This window comes from Lutra lutra, chromosome 9, assembly GCF_902655055.1.
Source record: "Lutra lutra chromosome 9, mLutLut1.2, whole genome shotgun sequence".
NCBI classification, from domain to species: Eukaryota; Metazoa; Chordata; class Mammalia; order Carnivora; family Mustelidae; genus Lutra; species Lutra lutra.
Window position 1 is genome coordinate 53555597 of NC_062286.1, and position 22414 is coordinate 53578010.

Below are 22414 nucleotides of genomic sequence, written 5' to 3' on the forward strand. Positions count from 1 at the left end.
TTAATTTTCCCTTAAGTAGGCTCTGTCCCCAGGTGCAGACAGTCCTTGCCTTGTACAGTAATGTCGGTCCATTAAAAAAAAAAAAAAAGGATAAGGAAGATGTGGTCCATATACACTATGGAGTATTATGCCTCCATCAGAAAGGATGAATACCCAACTTTTGTAGCAACATGGACGGGACTGGAAGAGATTATGCTGAGTGAAATAAGTCAAGCAGAGAGAGTCAATTACCATATGGTTTCACTTATTTGTGGAGCATAACAAATAGCATGGAGGACATGGGGAGTTAGGAGAAGGGAGTTGGGGGAAATTGGAAGGGGAGGTGAACAATGAGAGACTATGGACTCTGAAAAACAATCTGAAGGGTTTGAAGAGGTGGGGGGGTGGGAGGTTGGGGGAACCAGGTGGTGGGTATTGTAGAGGGCACGGATTGCATGGAGCACTGGGTGTGGTTCAAAAACAATGAATACTGTTATGCTGAAAATAAATTTAAAAAATGATTTAAAAAACTGAAAAAAAATGGTCATTCAAAGTAATCTTAATAATTGATGGGGAAAAGTATTGTTCTGTGACCTTTAAAATCTGTCAAAATATTAAAAACTTTTACTGTCAGTTTTAAGTGTAAAATAAAATGAAAAATTGTAAAAAGCACTAGTACACTGTAATTTAAAACATTAAAAACATGGAGAATTTGTGTTATTTCATTGCAAACAACTAATCAAGAGTAGTTGGAACAGTACTTGCCTTTTCTGTTACTTTATGACACTGAGTAAGCATCTTTTCTATACGATTGCAAATTGTCCTACTCTTTTTACGTTTGGACCCGCTTCTGCCGTTTTATCAGCTGCACCTTCAATATTGTAAAATCACTCTGCAATTTCCTTTACCATGAATTTTTTTTACCATCATTTCCTTTGGGCCATGTTCATCCTTTTCATCACACCCATTTCCCCATTTACGTTAGGGGTGCCTTCAGAAGGTTCCTCTAGCGGCATATTTTGGCTCAGCAGCAGTGTCAACCTTCTCACCATTGATTTTTTCTACAACTCCATTTACGTTCAAGTCTCACTTCAAGTATTAATATTTTTTCATTTCTTCTCTACACTTTCATCTTTGTTGGCCAGTTCTTTTGGGGATCCATTTTTGTAAAATGTCACATGGGTAGGACGGAGACAACATACCCATGCTTTGCGGTCTATGAATGCACTGAGCGACGGATGTGCAGTAACGAATCATTAGCAGAATTTGAGAGAAGTACCATGATTGGTCACTGATCGTGAAGCAACTCTGTTACATAATGATATGTGGACCCAACATCTAGCAGGGGTGTTTGTAGTTCGGGTAGCAACTCGCAGTGTATACAATGGTAGCTGACACTTGAACTGTGCTCAACTAGGGCGGCCTTTACCTACTTGTTGATATTGACAGACTGCTGAATAATAGCCCATTAAAGTTACGTCAAGTAACGAATCTTAAAACACTTAAATGCAACATTAGTACACACAGAGTGCTTGCGGAGATGGGTTTCAATTTTTCATTATTCGGCAGTCAGCTTTAAAATGTACCTTAGGATGACAGTTTTAGAAATACAGAAAGGACCTTTGGGGCACCTGGGTGACTCTGTCGGTTGGGCGTCCGACTTTTGGTTTCAGCTCAGGTAGTGATCTTGAAGTGGTGGGATGGAGCCCTGCATTGGGCTTACAGTCAGTGGGGAGTCTGCATGAGATTTTCTCCCTCTCCCTTTGCCCCTCTCCTCGCTATCTCTCTCTCTCTAAGATAAATAAATAAAATCTTTTTTAAAAGAAATAGAGAAGATATCTTTAAAGATCCCATAATTTGATACCAGAAATTATCCAACAGTATGGATGATTTCTCCTCCTTCGGTTTCACTTTGCTCCTATAGTCTCTTGAGGTCTCAGCAGCACTGAGAACCCCATTTGGCTAGAAGCCCAGGCAGGACAAGCATAGAAACATCCTGAACAGTCTTCATTGAGGCAGTCTCCGAGTCCATTCCACTGAAAATGAGGAGACCCTGGCAATCGCAGGCCTTGCTCTTCTCTGGTGTCACTTACCAGTCAGAACCAGTTGTTGCCTTTTTTAGTGAGCCTACTTTTTTTCTCTTTTTCCAGCTTCTGGAGCAAATTCAGTTTGCTTTCATGGGTTTGAAAATTGTAATGACCACAAAGCTTTAGCAATTCTTCCAGCTGAATCAGGTTTTCTTCTCTGCGATTCTTAGAATCAACATCCATACTGTCATTGATTATCTATGTACATGTTGGACAAACTTTCCAGCCAAGTACAAGCTGTCTTCCAAATTTTGCACTCAGAAAAGGGTCATCATCTAAGTCAATTACACACAAAATTTGTTGGCTGTTTTCTTGTGTAGGTTGAATGAGTCACAAAGACGACTTTTGCAAATCCTCACATCTGCCAGCGTACTGGGTTTCCTGTCTTGCTCAGGAAAGTCTTCCTTTTCTCATTTAAGCTTAGAGCCTGAAAACGTATTATAAGACAGTGATAAAGCAATATAAGCAATGTAAGTTAAACATTTGCTCTACTTTGCAGTTAATTCCTATGAACATGCTTTCATGGTCAGGTAACTAGGCATGTGATTAAGTCCGGGTCCCACCACTCTGGACTTTGGGCAGATTACTCAGCTTCCCTGGGTCTCAGTTTCCTCATTATTAGGTTTAATACCCAATGCAGGTATTATAACTGGAAACTTGTGCCTCTTAATCCCCTTCACCTATTTTTGCACAAATTTCCAGTCATAAGTAAGTGACAGAGATGAAAAGTAGAGCATAGGGGACACAGTTAATAATATTGTAACAATGGTGTAGGGAGACAGATGGTAGCTACACTTACCTTGGTGAGGATTGCATAAGCCACAGAATGCTCCAGTCACTGTGTGTGCTCCGGAAACTAATTTAACATTGTATGTCAACATAATTCAACAATAAATTTTTTTAATTTAAAAATTTTAATTAAAAATCTCAGAACAATTTTTTAAGATGTATCTATTTGAGAGAGAGAAAGAGGAAAAATGTGAGGGATGGAAAGAGAGAGAGAGGAGGAGAGAAGCAGAGTCCCTGCTGAGCACAGAGCCCGATGCAGGGCTCGATCTCACTACCCTAAGATTATGACCTGAGCCAAAATCAAGAGTCAGGCACTTAACCTCCTGGTGCCACCCAGGACCCCCAGAACAATTTTTTTTAAAGAGGGTATTCATTGTACCTAACTCAGGAAGTTTTTGTGAGACTTAAATGTATAAGTTAATGCATAAAAGCTCTTAGCCGGAAGACCAGCATATAGCAAATACTCAATAAATAGCTATTGTATCAATTATTATTAGCAATACAAACAGACTACATTCCACGTGTTTGTTTTGCTGGTTTGACCCTCATTGATCCCTGGGAATCGTGCTCCGTACACACAAAGCAAAATCTCACTCAACACAGGTGTGGTGTGAATGCTCTCCAAGACCAGTTCCCACTACCATGTCAAGTGTCTGCTCAGGGAACACAGTAGAGAGGAGGGGAGCCAAGTGTTCACAGGGGAGCTGGGCCAGCCGGGTTTCATCATGCCAGCTGCCTGGGAAATGCATTCAGACATGTGCCCCGTGCCTCAGCAGTCATTGCACAAGACACCAGGAACACACCCTCGGGGAGACACACGTAGTCACAAAGCAGGTATAGTGTGTCTGCCAGGACCCGCCACCCCTAAAACAGAGGGCAGTGAGAGGTGACAGACACAAAGATGACACTCAGAGGGCATGTGACAATCTCATTCCTGAGGGACTCTGGCAGGCCCTCTTCCCTCAGCCCCCTCCCCTCCAGCGAGCCCCAGGGACACCTGCCCCAGGGGAGACAGCTGGGGGGTGACGCGCCTCGCAGTACTGACTAACTGTCAGAAATTGCTGCTCAGCCAGCACTTGGAATCGTCCTTCCAGGACTGGACATGGATTTGCCTGTAGCCTTTCTTCCACTCCAAACTCTGCCATCTGAGAGTGCTGTTAGCAGAGAAAATGTAAAAGCTTCTCACCCACTGTGGAGCCCAGGAGCACGTGTGGCTTATAATCACGTGGTTTAAGTCATTAACTGTCCCTAAAGGGATTCACACTAAGGGCATGATTTAAATTTGATTTTAGTTCCACTTAAAGATCTTCGATGACTGGCTCAGCCTTGCTCCCCTCCCAGCCTAGACTTCTCTCTCTGCCAGTTTGTAGCCCTCCCTACATGCCAACCACGGCTCAAGCACGGCCCGCAGACCTTCTTCTACCACTGTAGACAGCAGGTGACATTTCATTGAGCGAATGGAGCAACCAGCCAAGACTCGGGAAGGAGTTTTATTCTTACAGGATTTGAATGTGTAAAGTTACATGAGCCATTGCCCCCACGCTGCACTGAGATACCGCCTTTCAAAAATAAGTTTGCAGAGAGAATGTAATGATAAAGGGGAAATGATCATAATCTAACATCAGGAAAGATGACTATACGGTGGGGGGGAAAGACCATAAGGAAAGATGTTTAAAATTAGTGCTTTTTCTGTAGTTAAGTTTATACCTAGATATTTTATTGGTTTTGGTGCAACAATTGTAAATGGGATTTTGTTTTGTGTTTTAGAGAGAGAGAAAGAATGCATACGTTGAGGTGGGGAGCTAGGGGCAGAGGGAGAGAGAGAATCTCAGGCAGACTCTGCACTGAGTACAGAGCCCAACATGGGGCTTGATCCTATGACCCTGAGAGCATGACCTGAGCCAAAATCAAGAGCCCAACACGCCTTTTTTTTTTTGATTCATTTTTTTAAGATTTTATGCATTTATTTGAGAGCGAGAGAGAGTGCACGGGAGAGAGCACAAGCAGGGGCAGCAGCAGAGGGAGAGGGAGAAGCAGGCTCCCGGCTAAGCAAAGAGCACGATGTGGGTCTCGATCCCAGGCCCCTGGGACCATGATCTGAGCTGAAGGCAGACAAACTGAGCCACCCAGGCACCGCCAGGTTTTCTTAATTTCACCCACTTTCTTAATTTTTACATGGCAGGATTATGACTCATTTTCTTCTTTATGCTTTTCTGCATTTTCTGTAGTGTTCTTTTTTATCTCATTTGTCCATTTCTCACCTAGATCAGAATTCAGCTTCTGGGGGCGCCTGGGTGGCTCAGTAGGTTGAAGCCTCTGCCTTTGGCTCGGGTCATGGTCTCAGGGTCCTGGGATCAAGCCCCACATCGGGCTCTCTCCTCAGCAGGGAGCCTGCTTCCTCCTCTCTCTCTGCCTGCCTCTCTGCCTACTTCTAATCTCTGTCTATCAAATAAATAAATAAAATCTTTAAAAAAAGAAGAAGAATTCAGCTTCTGTCCCTCAAAAGCCCCTGCTCCTGACTCCATCTCCCTGAATCTTCACCCCACCCCACCCTCACTCCTAACCCCAAATGTCTCTATCTCCTGACTCTTCTTCCTATTATGTGTTCCTATAGGGCATACAGGCAGGAAACAATGGGAATTTTTTTTTAAATCATGTTCCCAGCTTCCCTTGAGAAATCAGAAGACCTATCAGTCTGCTCCAGGATTCCCATGTGGCAACGACCCCTCGGTGCCACCTACAGTCATTCCGTTTCCAGTTCACATTCCCAGTACAGCCTCTTGCCCTACAATCGGAAGCTGAGTATTAGGTGGTTTATTTTTCAATAGAACTATTTTTCTTTTTGCATTCCCATAAGAAAAAAGAGCAGTCAACCAAGAGGTCCATCTGCTTCAGGGAAAAATTCTAGAGAGCACCCTTCTTCGTTAAATGAAGGCTATTCCTACATGTTTATTATGCAAACGTGGGTCTGTTTCATTCATTTACATCACCTTCCTGACCTCTGACCTAGGTGATGGTCAAGATGCCTTCCCCCAGCTTGGGTGTTCATGATTTCTGGACTTGCTGGCGCTCTCTGGCTTAAGAATGAAAGAGAAGCTCCCTGACCCACGCACCAGCTCCTGACCCTCATCTTCTCCCTCCAGCCAGTCTGCAGGCTCAACCTTGGAGAAATCAGAGAAACAAATGGCACCTCTTGTGACCCCATTGAAGCAAGTCAGGAAGGAGCCATTCCCCCTGCCCTGGGCTACATCCCACCTGCACCATACTTTGGGCTCCTAATAACTAAATACCCAACTACAAGTGACCTAAATGAAGTCAGAAACAACCTCGCTGGGCATAGAGGTGAACAAATCACACCACCACAGCAAGAAGGAATGGGGACTGACTGGTAGGTGGATGACTCATGGAATTTTCCACATTACCTGCGCACACTCCAAGGCCCACCTCAAGTTCATCTGCCTGTGAAACCCCACCCCGGAAAGTCCCCCAACTCCTTTGAACCAAGATGGTTGATAGCCTGGATGTCTTCTTTGTAACTAATAACTCACAGCCTTGTGGCATTTCTTGAATGTGTTTGGCACAGGGACAAGTCAATTCTCACAGAACATCATATGAATGAATGAATGAATGAATGAATAAACGAATGATTAAATGGATAGGAGGGGGATAGGACAGGAGGAAGCTGGCAGACTGATGCATTCACTCAGGAAAGGAAGAAAGGCCTTAGATTAAACCAGGGATAAAAAAGATGAAGAAGATCACAGATCTTAGAGATTTGATAGGATCTAGCCACTGGGGAGACATGGGGGTGAGGGGTTGGAAGAAGCCGACAGTGCCTAGGTTTTCTACTTGGACTCGAAGTCTGTTCATAGGAGAGGGAAGTCAGGGGCCCCCACAAGCCTTGACAGCACCTGCCTCTTAATGCATTGTTCACTCCTGCTTTGGGCACAAGAGGATGCTCTCTCAGGAGTAAGAGTCCAGTAATGAGATCAGAGTCAAGATTGTGGCAGTGAAACAGAAACAGAGGACACACACAAGAAGGGCTGATGTTTGGGTTATAACATCACTGGAAACTCCCTGAATGCAAACCACTTGCTCAGGTCCTGTGGAGAGAGGGGACCTCTCAGCTGCTGGGCTGGGCAGCTGTCTTATTAACTCTGGTGCCAGAGTCAACATCCAGGCAAAGGACACAGCTCCATAAATGAGCCCTGAAAAGTACAGAGGCCACAGGCCACTGGCAAGGATGGAGGAACAGTTCCGAACAGTACAGTACAAAGAGCCCAAACTTTTCATTAAATGAAATCAGGCTGACCTGACCACTGTATTTTATATTTCTCTAGCTTTAAAAAAGAAAGAAAGAAAGAAAGAAAGAAAGAAAGAAAGAAAGAAAGAAAGAAAGAAAGAAAGAGAAAAAAGGAACCCAGAGGTCCTGGGAAGATCACACACCACGATTTGAAATGTAGGGGAGAACAGCATCAAAATCATCTCCCATTGAGTTGAAATGTCTCTGAGAATAGGAATGGAGACAAGGACTGGCCCTTATAATGAGAAAGAACCTCCTTAAACTGAAGAAAGCCCACCTGTGGAAATTCAGGTTGGCCCACGTTCTGGCAGAAAGGGTACATGTTACACATCAGCCACCCTTCTCAAAGACTCACCGCTCAGAAATTTAAGGCTTTTCTCCTTCTCACTGCCCCTTCAGGCGTCTTCTCTGGCCTAAACAATCTCTGTTCATTTTGTTCTTCTAAACTCCCTCATCTAATCAGGTTTGCTCATTTCTGTGGCTTGTTTCCTGTTTCTCTTTTTTTTTTTAACTGAATTTTATTTTTATTGAAGTACAAGTAACATCCAGTGGCAGATTCGTTTCAGGTGTACAACATGATTCAACAGCTCTGTGTGTGTGTTAGGACTCACCGCAGTAAGGATAGTCCCCGTGTGTCACCAAACAGCATTACAGTGTTATCCACGGGGTTTCCTATGCTGGACTTTTCATCGCTGTGACTTCTTTATTATGTAACTGGAATTTTGTGCCTCTTAATCCCTTTTATCTATTTCACCCTCCTCCCCACCCCCAGCTCCCCTCTGACAACCACCAGTTTCCTTTAAGATTCGGGTTTTTTTGTCTCTTTTTTTCCTTGTTTGTTTTGTTTCTTAAATTCCACGTGTGAGTGAAATCGCATGGTATTTGTCTTTCTCTGACTTATTTCACTTAACATTATACCTTCCAGATCCATCCATGATGTCACAAACAGCAATATCTCATTATTTTTATGGCTGAGTAATATTCCTCTGGGTGTGTGTGTGTGTGTGTGTGTGTGTGTGTGTGTGTACATATACCGCTTCTTCTTTATCCATTCATCTCTGATGGACGCGAGTTGCTTCCACATCTTGGCTGTTGTAAATAATGCTGCAATGAACATAGGGATGCAGATATCTTTTCAAATTAGTGTTTTCATTTTCGCTAGGCAAATACCTAGTAGTGGAATCGCTGGGTCATATGGTAATTCTATTTTCAATTTTTTGAGGAACCGCCATACCGTTTGCACTGTGGTTGCTCCAATTTGTATTCCCGCCAACAGTGAATGAGGATTCCTTTTTCTCCACATCCTCACCAATGCTTATTTCTTGTCTTTGTGACATTAGCCATTCTGACAGGTGTGAGGTTGTCTCTCGTGGTAGTTTGGGTTTGCATCTCCCTGATGATGAGAGATGCTGAGCATCGTTCATGTGCATGTTGGCCATTCGGTAGGTCTTCTTTGGCAAAATGTCCGTTCATGTCTTCCACCCATTTTTTAGTCGGACTATTTGGGGGTGTTTTTGGTGTGGCGTATTTGTCTCCTGTTTCTCTTCTTCCACCTCCAAAATACTTCAGCAAGATGTCAGGAGCCCAAGCCATACCCAATGCAGTGAAGAAATTGCCATGCATTTTTCTGCCATTCTGAATTCCCTTTCACTGAAAAACAGGCAAAGGATATAAGCAGGCATGTTACAGAAAAAGAAATATAACTGGCCAATAACATATGCCCAACTTTACTAATAGAGACATGCAGATAAAAGTAACAATACGGGAGGGTTCAGTCAGGAAGCATCAGACTCTTGATTTCAGCTCAGGTCTTGATCTCAGGGTCCAGTTCAAGACCTGCTTGGGCTCCACGCTGGGTGTAAAACTTACTTTAAAAAAAAAGAAATAAAATAACAATATAGCATTTTTCACCTAACAATAAGAAAAGATAAAAATCATACTGAATATTTGATGTTGATGAAGGATTCTTCAACTTCTATTGGTAGAAATATAATTTAGAATAGTCAAGTAATATCTGAAGACACGTAATCACTCTCAGCCATCTATTCCACTTTTGGGAATTTACCCTTCATCCTTGGTAGCACAAATGTGTAAAGATAGTTGAAAAGAGCTGTACTATTGTTTGTAGTAGGAAAGAAATGGAAACAATCGAAACATTCAGTAATAGAGACTAGTTAAATAAATAATGGTACAGACATACAATGGAAGTCTATGCAGCCCTTAAAAAGAATGATCTAGGGATGCCTGTGTGGCTCAGTTGGTTAAGCGTCTGCCTTTGGCTCATGTCATGATCCCTGGGTCCTGGAATCAAGCCCCACATCGGGGTCCCTGCTCGGTGAAGAGCCTGCTTTTCCCTCTCCCTCTGCCTTCTGCTCACCATGCTTATGCACTCTCTCTCTGTCAAATAAATGAATAAAATCTTTAAAAATAAATAACTAAAAAGAATGGTATAGATCCTAATGTTCGGAGTTGGAACAATGTCTAGGATGTTTTGTTAAATGAAAATGAACAAATTTCAGAAGTCTAAGTAAGTAGGTTCATTTTTTTTTAACATTGACCATTAATTTTTTTTTATTTCTTTTCAGTGTAACAGTATTCATTGTTTTTGCACCACACCCAGTGCTCCATGCAATACGTGCCCTCCCTAATACCCACCACCGTGTTCCCCCAACCTCCCACCCACCGCCCCTTCAAGACCCTCAGATTGTTTTTCAGAGTCCATAGTCTCTCATGGTTCACCTCCCCTTCCAATTTCCCTCAACTCCCTTCTCCTCTCCATCTCCCCATGTCCTCCATGTTATTTGTTATGCTCCACAAATAAGTGAAACCATATGATAATTGACTCTCTCTGCTTGACTTATTTCACTCAGCATAATCTCTTCCAGTCCCGTCCATGTTGCTACAAAAGTTGGGTATTCATCCTTTCTGATGGAGGCATGATACTCCATAGTGTATATGGACCACATCTTCCTTATCCATTCGTCCGTTGAAGGGCATCTTGGTTCTTTCCACAGTTTGGCAACCGTGGCCATTGCTGCTATAAACATTGGGGTACAGATGGCCCTTCTTTTCACTACATCTGTGTCTTTGGGGTAAATACCCAGTAGTGCAATTGCAGGTTCATTTTTAATAACTGTGTTTATATACATGCAGAGCTATAGGGATATGCATAGGAAAAATAAAAACACTATAAAACAGTGATTCTTAAAATGAGGTCCCTGTACCAGCAGCACCAGCATCATTAGGAAATTTATTAGAAACACAAATTCTCAGGCCCCACCCAGACCAGCTGAATGAGAATTTCTAGGGGTGAGGCCCAGCAATCTGGTTTACAAGCCCTCCAGGTTATCATGCTCCCTAAACTCTGAGAATCGCAATCTAGTGAGAGCATTTATCTGGAGGTAGAAAGAGAAGAGACCTAGCTGACAGGGGAAGTTCTACTTGTTTATCATTTCTGTGTTGTTGAAAAAATTAATCACATTAATAAAGAATGCTTTTCTAAGATGTACACATCTTAGGAGGTTTTGCTAACTTACCAGTTGAATCGACCTCGCACTCTCTTGAAGAATATCCAGCGTGTAAGAATTCAGATTTGTGAAGCCAATAACGTAGGGAAATACTTCCAATACTGAATGGTTTCTGACATCACTGGAGTCAAGTGAAACACACGCGTGGGGAGTTGAACTTGGCTGTGTTGTGGGAGCTCAGGCTCTCTGAGCTTCGGTGGTCTCCTCTGTCGCCGCAGATGACAACAGCCACCTTGTCCCCTCACAGGTCATGGGGAAAAGATGACACGTGGAAAGCACACTACTAATGGTCATATCTTTAGCGCTGAGGCACCTTAAAACACCAAAGTGTTCTCAGCAACTTGATCAACTCATTCCATTTTTCAGAAACATCATCACTGTATACAGCTGTCCCAAAATGACCCTCCCAGTAGCAAGACTCTGCCAGGGAACCTTGGCACGGGCCTGACGAGGTCACTTTTACTAGTGAAATGTGAGAAACCCTGATGAGCCAGGGAAGAGGTACAAATGATTTCTTCCCACCCATTCCCAAGCCCTCCGCCCAGGCGCCTCAAGCCTGTTTTGTGTTGTGTCTCTTTTATGGGCTGTGAAAGGCCTCCCTGGCTTTCTCACCTGCCTGTCCTCAGACAACAAAGCAGGCTTTTCTGTTCGCACAAAGTGCTTCTTGCTCTTTTGATGCATGAGAAAACGTGGAGCAGAAGAACAATAATGTGCTACTTCTTTTTGCTCCAATAAAAAAAAAAAGTTATGACACAGAAGCCTGGGGCCAAAGCAGGCTCACTGTTGTGTGTTTTGACAAAGAAATCTTTTCTGGAAGCACAGTCCAAGGGCAGATGGCAGTTAAGTGAGTCCATGCAGCATAGATCATGGGGTTGGGAGGCTCCTGTCCTGGCATTAGGACTTTGGTCTCTGGACCCAGCTAGGTGCTTAGAGTAGCAGGCAGGACCCTGGCCTTCCCAGCCCCAGGGAAGAGAATAGCAGAGGGCAGCTTGCAGGTGCACAGAATTGGAGGTCCTGGGTCTGGCCCCCCACTCCCAGCCCTGTCCCGCCAGCCCTTCCAGGGTCTCTGACTACAGGGAAGATGTTGGGACAAACACAGGTGGATTCTCAGTTTTCCCCCACTGAGACACTGACATGATGGGTTTTGGGAAGAGTCCAAGAATCAGCCTTTTTTTTTTTTTTTTTTTCTTTTAACTGCTCTGGGTGTTTCTGACAGGCAGCCAAATTTAAGAACATGTTTTAGAGCCATCTAAAACATTTTCCCTTCTGTGAAACTCTGACTGTCCTAGGCAAAACTGGTCTCACCACCCACCTTGGCCTTCTCCATTCTTCATGCAGGCCCCCTCTAAGGGAGACTGTACCAACATGAAGCTGATTACTCCCTTACACATCTCTCTCACCTGCTAAAATGAGCAGGGGTCAGGTCAGCATGGTCCGACTCCAAGCTTTGCCCCTTGTGAGGATTATTTTGAAATCCCTAAATACGGTCATGTTCATTGCAGTTTGTCTCAATATGCTAGAAATGAACAAATGAAAACCTGAGGATGCCACCATCAGCCTTCAGGGTGGTTGTAACCCCCATTCTGCCCTCAAGGTGCCTCACATGTCGGGCATAAAGGGGCTAGTTCCCATTAAATACAAGTGTTCTTAATCTCTTTCCTACTTTTTAGACTAGAAAATAAATATAAATGGAAGTTCTAGTATGTTCTTCCTGCTCCCCAATGGGTCCTCCTTAGGGATCTCACACCCTGCTTTGGAGAGCTTTAGTTTAAAACACATCATGGATGCCTCACATATAGTAGGTGCTTAGTTAATGCAAATTCTCTTCCCTGGGGGGAACATGCTTGGCAAAAGACACTTGGGATATCATCCAGTCCTTACCTCTCTGGTGAATCTTGGAAGTTTATCTCTGTAGGGAGGGGACTCAGGGAAGAGCAGTGAAGGGGCCCAAGTGAGGGGGGCACTTGAGGACTCTTGAGTCTAGCTTGTGTGAGGCCAGACCCTGACAGCAAGGCATGAGAGTCACTGAGTCACTCTCCTGGGGTCCTCACCAAGGCCATGAGCAGAAATAGCTCACCCAGATAGTCTTGAATGCAGACCCTCCAGAAAAGAAGGGAAACTGAGAAGGGAGCCCAGGTGCCCAACCAGGCAGTCTGGCCTGCCGAACAGCTGTCTTTGGCTGACACATCGGTCCCCGCAGACAGGAGCCTCTCTCAGACTCCCAGCAATACACAACATCCCTGACTCAAAAACGCAGTTCTCCTCTTTCCTAAGTGTCATCTTAACTACAAAGTAGATGGACACATTGCAGCCAAAGCCACCAGCTTCCACATCCCTAGGTGTGACCATGAATATTACATGTCTTGCCTGCTGCTTGTGGGACCTGGACAAACACCACAGGCCTCTTCCTCCTCCTTCATCTTCCTCCCTAGGTAGGGGTTGGAAACAGACCTCGTGGCTCCTCTGAGGGGCAGCCTGACAAGGAGTCTCTGTGCCCACACAGGAACAGCTCTGTGTGGCTAGCCGCCGGCCTGTGGCCTTTGATAAAGCCACACAGGGAAAAGCTCTCTCAGGCAACAGGCCTGGCGAACGGAGCATTTACTGGCCCTTAGCAGTCCTGTGATGGCAAGTCATGGCCCCTCCCTCCAGCCCACTTCAGAAACACAACTTAAATAACGGCTTTCATGTAAAGTTCTGAAGTGAGCCAAGGTTTGGGAAGCTCTGGGCTTTTAAGATGTGGCTTTCCTCCTGCTTTGAATGGTCTCCTTTGACTAACCCTAAACCAAGCTATCAATCAACAAAAATTTATTGAGCACTTACTATATTTCATTTCACTGCAACAAAACTTTTTTAAACGTGCTCTCATGTACCCAGCTATAAGCAAACTTCAAATAAAGAAAGACAAGGCAGAAAATAGAGGCACGGTCCTGGGGATGTCATAGACAGCATGGTGACTGTAGTTAACAGTAATGTAGTGTGCGTTTGAAAGCTGCTGAGAGAGTAGATCTTAAAAGCTTTCCTCACAAGAAGGAAAAATGTGCAATTGCGTGTGGTGACGGTGTTCACTGAGCTTATTCCAATAATCATCTCACGAGACACATATGTCAAATCATTACATTGTACACCTAAGACTTAAACTAAATTGACGTATGGTATATGTCAACTTGATCTCAATTTTTAAAATGAAAATTTTAATAAAATAAATGTTTTAGAAGAAAAGAGAGGCATGGGACTCCAGAGCTCAGAGAGACTATAGCTTAACTTTTGTTTTAGATGACAAAACAAGGACGCCTGGGTGGCTCTGTCAGTGAAGCATCTGACACTTGATTTTGGCTCAGGTCATGATCTCAGGGTTGTGAGATCAAACCCCGAGTCGGGCGCCCTGCTCAGAGGGGAGTCTGCTTCTCTCCCTCTGCCTCTGCCCCTCCCCCCACTCACCTGTGCTCACTCACACACACTCTCTCTCTCTCTCCCCCTTAAATAAATAAATAAATCTTTTTTAAAAATGACAAAACAGAGGCACAAATAGTTCACTAACATGCTCAAAGGCTTCCAGCTGGTCCCAGCTAATAAACTGCATTAGAAGGTGAATCATGGACCTCTAGAGCGGGGAGGGACATCTTATATGTTTTATGCAGTCAGGCTCCAACTGCAATTTGCTGATTCCTAGATCCTTCCTCAAGAAATGCTGACGTAGGCGGTCTGGGAAAGGCCCAGAGATCTGCATTTCTAACAGCCCCTCCACAAAGGCACCCTCCCCACACCTGTAGCTCATTTGGATGTGGACAGCACTCTTTGAGACACACTGGTCTAGTCCAAATTTCCAGGAAATGCAAATTGCCATTAGGAAATACACACTTGCTGAGAGGCCGGCATACTCCACTGCTGGATGGCTCTCAGCATTCAAGAATGTTCCCTCCTATTACAGTGTTTCAAGGGGGGGCCTTCAGGTCCCATAAAGACACATGCTCAGGTGACTCTAGGTGATAAGATCACGTGCAGAAGGAAGAAGGGAGAACTTCCAAGACTGGACTGGGGACAGGACTGTAGGAGTCCCCCGTGGGGAACTGAAACAAGAGCCAATTGTCCTCAGGTGCAAGAAGTGTTCCCAGGGACCCGGCAGGTGGTCTGCCCTCAGAAGTGGGCATTGGTTCTTCCCAAGAGAGAAACTTTGGGTTAACTTGTCAGCCATGATGACGATGCATGTAATTTGTAAATAAGGATGCATTTACTAGAAGGATGCTGAAAATATTTTACTGATACAGATGAACAATTTTTAAAATTTTCGAGCAACAATGAAGGAAACGAATCCCTCTTTCACACGATACTTCTTAGTATTTGAAGACAATAGGCTGTCCTTCCTAAGTCATCTTTTTTTCTGAAGATGCATCTCCAGTTACTTCAGTGAGATCGGGCTAACCCTTCACCAGCCCTGGCTATGTTTGCTGTTTGCCATGAGCTGATACTTGCCTCAAGAACCAGGGCCATTCACCTCTATCACAGGTTCTTAAAGAAGCTCTGCCCGGGAACATGCCAGGAATGATCATTCTCTTTAATTCAAGTATTCATTCAAAATAGGTTTATTGAGTACCTTCTATGGGCAGTCACTGCTTAAGTACTGAAAAGAAGAAAGAAAAATTTCCTGCTGTCTCCCATGAGCTCACATTCCAGTAGAGGAAACAGGCAAAAAACAACAAGTATATAATATAATGTTGTATACAATGTAAGTGCTCTGAGAAAAAAAAAAAATAAAGCAGGATCCGGGACTAAAAGGTCATGGGGATGGGCGGCCATCTTAGATCAGATAGTCAACGAAGGTCTCACTTGAAAATTAATTCTTAAGATCTGAATGCAGTGAGGGAGAGATATGACACTATATGAGGCAAGTGTATTACACATAGAAAAACAGCCCATGCAAAGACCCTAAGGAAGGAACTAGCTTGGTTTTGAAGAGAACAATGAGGCCAGTTGGTTAGAGGGCTGAAAGGGAAGGAAAGGAGAACAGATGGACTGCTCAAAGACACCAATAATGCTTAATGCGAGCAATAGCAGAGAGAGAGACAGTGAACCAGCCTCTAAAATCCTAGTGAAGAATGGGGAATGACTGAAGGTGGGTCAGGGACTTTAAGAAAGAACAACGGCCTGTGAGTAGAGTCTGATGGCATATGCTTCACCGAAACTGCAGGGTTTGGGGGTAGGAAGAGGGAGAAACTGCCTGGCAGTGGCATGAGGAACAAGAGGGATCCCTACTCAGCCTCAGCGTCCTGGTTGGCCTCAAGAAACATGAGTGAAAAACACTGTCCTCGGGAGATAGTCAGGTTTTCCTGAAGCAAGGTCAAGTTCCATTCAAAGCACAGGTTGAAATCACAAGCAGCTTTTCTGGTGACAGACCAAGAGTTCTAGAAGGCCTACTAGAAGGACTGGGGGCGGAGAGAAGGAGGAGATTGGTCAGATTGGGAATATACAAAGCCACCTTGCAGAGGTAGGTTTCCTGGGTGGTGATGCCCTGGGAGTCTCAGATTTCTGGTGGGGCCTTCATATGCTTGAGGGAAGGTGAATCTCCATCTCGAGACTGGTCTCTCAGACATTGTAGTAGTGAAACGGGATTCCTGTGGGGAGGGTGATCTTTCCACTTACCAGGAACACACCACTCTGTCAGCCTCCCTCAAATCACCTTATTCAATAATGCTCTTGCCCCAAGCTCTAGGTGGTCTCCTGGGGAGATGGACTGAAGTGTATGCAGATATGAGCCTCCAGCTGTGAGCCTAAGGCCCTGTCTTAAAACCAAATGGAAGCTGTCTCCCGGGCTGCTATTCCCAAGGCCCACACTTAAACTCAATCCTTTCCAGAGAGAAAGCGAGGGCTCAGAGGAAAGGTCGGAGTCAAACCAATCCACCTCAGGCTGTCCCAGCTTCCCCGGCTGGCAGAAGCTGCTGGAGCATCTTCTCACACAGGCCCCACAAGAGAAGAACAAGCTTCCTCTCTCCATAGAGAAGCCAGGCTTCAGCAAGAAGGTCTTGTGAGTTCTTTGCCCTGTGGCGGGAGGTGGGGGGGATGGGGGCGGGGGAAGCCGAGGTAGGGGAGGGCATCTTGGGCATGCCCTAGAGTAGGAAAGAACTGCCTTTGGCTTGTGTACTTAAAGCCCTGAAGTGAAATGCAGTGTCCCAGTGCACAGGACATGGATTATGTCATAGCTGCACTGCCACTGTCTGTTCAGCCCAAGATCATGAGCTGTGTGTATCTCTGTGGCCAAGCTTAACGGTGTAAGAAGTAGCCCGTCTTGGGCGCCTGGGTGGCTCAATCAGTTAAGTAGCTGCCTTCATCTCAGGGCATGATTCTGGGGTTCTGGGATCGAGCCCCATGTCAGGCTCCCAGCTCAGTGGGGAGTCTGCTTCTCCCTCTTCCTCTGCCTCTACCCCCCTGCTCATGCTCACACACTCTCTCTCTCAAATAAATAAATAAAATTTAAAGAAGAAGAAGAAGCAGAAGAAGATGAAGAAGAAGAAGTATAGTAGTAGTAGTAGTAGTAGTAGTAGTAGTAGTAGTAGTAGTATCCCCTCTTGATTTTTAATAACTTGGTTTCTGATTCCATGCCCCCTTCCCAACAGCATGACAGAAAATGTAACTTGGTTATCTTTGGTGTGTTCTCAGTGTGTTATGTCAGAGTTCCAGGATTCCAGCGCCACGGTATCACTGGGATAGGAGTGGAGGGACCCATTGGTCATCAGCTGTCTGTCCCCACAGGTTCCCCTGCAAGGCTCACTGCCTCCTGTTCCCATGGCTCTCTGGATCCAGGGACTCCTGCTGAGACTGTGCCACAACAAGGGTAAGTGATCCTTCTTTGAGGATCCACGTGCATGGACTCTGGCCCTTCTCTGGAGTCCAGCTGGTCTCTACCTCTTCCACTCCCATCAGTATGGAAAAATCTCTTGCTTGGGGGAAGATACCAATCTTCCATGACTCTGCCCTGAATTACCCTCCTCCCTCTGAGCTCCTCAAATTGAGTTCTCCGAAAAGACTAGGCTTTCTGAAAACTACTTGCTTAAGTGCAGAAATGGGGAAGGGGAATACACAGGGTAAAAATAATCAGTGTCTAAAAATGTTATCCAGCTGCTATCCACTACATTATACAACTCACGTTCAACCTGATGTCATCACAATCCTTCATGTATTTTTCAAGTGTACCGCCGTGAAGTTATCCCCCACATCGTACTGATTGTTTCTTAATACGCTGTGTGACTTAACCTCTCATCCTCTTGAACTGCCCCCTGTTAATTTCAGTCAATTATTATCAGGATGGAGTTCAGGTTTGATTCTGTGACCTGACATAAGTACATGTGTAGTACATAAACCATCATTCTGTTCTTCTGCCTCCATCCAACATACGGGTTTTTCACATTTCATTGTTGTGGAAATCTAGAGATCATCTTACTATCAATGTCAATAGAAACTTAACCAGCTACCACGTAGAGAAATAAATTAGAATGCTGCTGTTATTTGCCATGCATATGGGAAATTACCCAATGCTTAGAAGTATTTGTTCACGTGAATCTTACTTCAGTTGAACATTTGCATTTTTAGTTTCATTCTCTCTTTTAACTTAGGTCTGTATCCCTAACTACCAATCAAAATACCTTTGAAAAACAACCACATCACAAAATCTTTGTCATATAGGACTTTTCCTGCCACCTTTAAAGCAGCTCGGTTAAATAGTTCCTCAGAATAGACTAGAAGGCCCGAAGCTAGGAGAGATTGGGGTGATCAGGTCATACCTGTTGGGAAGAATTACCCAGGAGATGTTGAATATCCACCAATCGAAAGATATCGTTAACTTCCAATAATTTTAAGTCAGTGATCGGGAGGGAGACAAACCATAAGTGACTCTTAATCTCACAAAACAAACTGAGGGTGGTTGGGTTATGGGCATTGGGGAAGGTATGTGCTATGGTGAGTGCTGTGAAGTGTGTAAATCTGGTGATTCACAGACCTGTACCCCTAGGGCTAATAATACATTATATGTTAATTTAAAAATTTGTTTAATTTAAAAAAATTAAATCAGTGAAACTGAGAGTTTAATTAAATGAGGCAGCTTAATAGGCAGGTCTTCTCTGCTGCCCCCCACACTTATCTTCTTCAACCTCAAGATCCAAGATCTCTGTAGTGAACAACCAGCACCACAACCACCTCCAGGGTACATAGTGCTCAGCCTTAGACAATTATGGTGGCCTCCATCCCCCAACAGAGACTGGTTTCAGATGGGGCAGGTGACCCCACTCTTGCAATGAAAAGGGGGAAAAAAAAAAGCATGATTCTTCTCAGAAAATTCCTCCTTCCTAAGAAAAAGACTGAGAGACAGCCCCTTTCAGTCTGGACCTTGTTGAGTCTGAAGGCACCATTGGACATATTTCACCCGCCCTTGCCAGCAGCCTGAAGGGGGAGCCTTGATGACATTGTTGGGGGGCTGAATCAACAAGCCCTGGAGGGTGTTTGACCTCAGAACTTCCAAATAGTAAGATAATAGATTTCCTGATTGCTTACGCAGGGGAGCGCGGAGTGGGAGGGAGCCTGCCACTGGGATTACGGTCCACGGAGGAAAGAGACTTCAAAGAATCATTAAATTTGGAATGTAATGTACTATTTTGTTTGGGTTTTCAAAAAATCTGTTGCCAAATTAATTATGTGGCATCAATTCCTTTAAAATAATTTGTAAGTTTGTTTTTTTTAAAGATTTTATTTATTTATTTGACAGAGAGAGAGAGAGAGACAGTGAGAGAGGGAACACAAGCAGGGGTAGACGGAGAGGGAGAAGCAGGCTTCCCGCTGAGCAGGGAGCCCAATTCCGGGCTTGATCCCAGAACCTTGGGATCATGACCTGAGCGGAAGGCAGATGCTTAATGACTGAGCCAACCAGGTGCCCCGTAAGTTTGTTTTGATACCAGTTGAAATGCACATGGAATTTTCTTGAAACTTGACCTCATGATTTGGAAGTTCAGCGGGAAGATAACAGAGATAAAATAACAAAGAAATATTTGAAAATCCAATTCATTTAGTATTCACCTTATCAGATATTAAAATAGGCTACAAAAGTAAAAGATCGAACACCATGTGGTATGGTAGAGAAACAGACCAGCCAATCAGCCATGCAGGATAGAAAGTCCAGAAACAGGCCCAAGAACATACAAAAATTAGTCATGTGATTGTAAATCATCTCAAGTAAATGGTATGAGGCACTATAAACCTTCGGAGGAAGAGAGAAGAACTATACCCATACCTTCTACCATATGTCAACATAAATCACAGGCAAAGATTTAGATGTAGAAAATGAATTTATGAAATAAAAAGTAAAGGTACTTTATCTTGGTGAACAGTGAAGCTTTATTAACATGATACCAAGGCAAAGACCACAAGAAGAAAAAGACCAATTAAATATGACTAACATCTAAAATATTTAAATGCACCTGAGTGGCTCAGTGGGTTAAGCATCTGACTCTTGATTTCTGCTCAGATCATAATCTCTGGGATGCAGAATCAAGCCCCATACTGGGTTCCAGATTTTCTCCCTTTCTCTCCCCCTCTACTCCTGCCTCCTGCAACTCGTGTTCTCTCTCTCTCTCTCAAATAAATAATAAAATCTTTAAAATATTTAAAAATCTCAGGTGCCTGGGTGGCTCAGTCAGTTGAGCATCCAATTCTGTTACAGCTTCAGTCGTGATCTTGCAGTTGTGGGATCAAGCCCCACATAGGGCTCTGTGCTCAGTGCGGAGTTGGCTTCTGATTCTCTCCCCCTCTCCCTCTCACTCGATCTCTCTCTCTCAAATAAGTAAATAAAATCTTCTAAAAAAATAAAATATTTAGGGGTGCATGGGTGGCTCAGATGGCTAAGCGTCTGCCTTCGGTTCGGGTCATGATCCTGGAGTCCTGGGATCGAATCCCACTGAGCAGGGAGCCCGCTTCTCCCTCGGCCTCTGTCTTGCTCTCTCTCTGTCTCTCCTGAATAAATAAATAAAACCTTTTAAATAAATAAATAAAATATTTAAAAATCTCTTCATAGGGGAAAACACCCTTAACTAAAATTAAAAGTTACATAACAGACCAGAGAAAATATTTTCAATATATATGGCAATATATATGCATATATATATATATGCATGTATATATATATGCATATTTTTTTCAGTATATATGGCAATATATATGGTCCCTCTATAAAATGTTTAGACCAACCAATAAGAAAAAACTAGAAGGGGAGAAAAAATGTCATCAACAAAAGGAAAACATGCCAATGGTCAATAAACAACAAACATTCCACTTCATAAATAATGAGAGAGACGCACTCTAGAGCCATAAGCAGGATGGATATGCAGCTGGTGTTGCTGCTAGAGCTGTACTCTCTATTGGCGCAGCAAAATACCTCCAGACTGGTTAATGAGGAGCTGCTGCCCAGAGCCGCCATGTTCCCCCACCCCACTGGCTGCCCTGACACCCTGTTTCACACCCCCGTGGTTACCTAACTAAAGGGTAGATGTGGGACCTCCAGGTCCCTGCACCGTGCCATGGCTGACATCTGCTCGCTGATATCCCACCTCTGCTTCTGACATATTGCATAATGAAATTTGTAAATATATAATAGTAATAGCAGCAGTTATACCGGATGTTGGTTGGAGTGTGGGGAAATGAGCATTCCCCTACTCCACCTGAGGAAATGTAATTTGGCACAACCTTTTCAGAGGGTAATTTGGCACCAGAATAAAAGTCATAAAAATAGCTATTTCCTTTGACTCGGCAATTCCACTTCTAAGAATTTTCCTGAGGAAATAGTGTAGGGCGTATATGAAAATGTAACTGTAAAGTGAAGACCAACCCAAATGAAGATTAATCTCCAAAAATTGAAGAAATATATGTTAATATGACCGGGAGACACGGATTTTCCACCATCAAATTGTTGATTTTAGGCAGAAAGCCACCCATGGTGTGAGAGTGGGGAGCACAGATCCTCTTACATGAGCTGCTAATAGAAATGGAAATGGACACAACTTGCCTGAAGAGAGTAAGATGTTGTTTTAAATGCGTATTCAGCCATTCCTGTTCTAGAAAGTTATCCTGAGGAAAACAGGATGAATGCAGCAGAAATTTCCCCGATGAAGTTTTTAATCAGAGTGCTTCTAATAATAATAATTTAAAAAGTGTTTCTCATAAATGAAAGCTGGATACTACATTGAAAGAGAATTCGTTGAAAAAATTGTAACACATGCCTATTATGGCATTTTATGAAGTCATTAAAATTATGAGAGATAAGAATACTTAATGACATAGACAAAATGTGGCAGTTGAGGGCGCCTGGATGGCTCAGAGGGTTAAGCCTCTACCTTCGGCTTAGGTCATGATCTCAGGTTCTTGGGATCGAGCCCCACATCGGGCTCTCTGCTAAGCGGGGAGCCTGCTTCCCCCTCTCTCTCTGCCAGTCTCTCTGCCTACTTGTGATCTCTGTCAATAAATCAATTTTTTAAAAAATGTGGCAGTTGTTTTACTAAATGAAAAAACAGCTTACAAAGTAAAATGTACTGTACAATCTTACTTTCATACAATGAATATTTACATGTATACAGATTTTTTAAATGAGATCATCATGTAAAGGACTTAGAATAATAACTGGCCTGTGGTAAGAATTCAATGAATTCAACAAATGGTAGCCATTATTTTTTAATCCTCACATTCACCCTACAAGGGAG

At 43.8% G+C, this 22414-nt stretch overlaps 1 pseudogene; it reads right to left on the reverse strand.

Annotated features, from left to right (window-relative positions):
• Positions 1-1849: 1849 nt before the first annotated feature.
• Positions 1850-21138, reverse strand: LOC125109808 (ARL14 effector protein-like; annotated as a pseudogene).
• Between the last annotated feature and the right edge of the window lie 1276 nt (positions 21139-22414).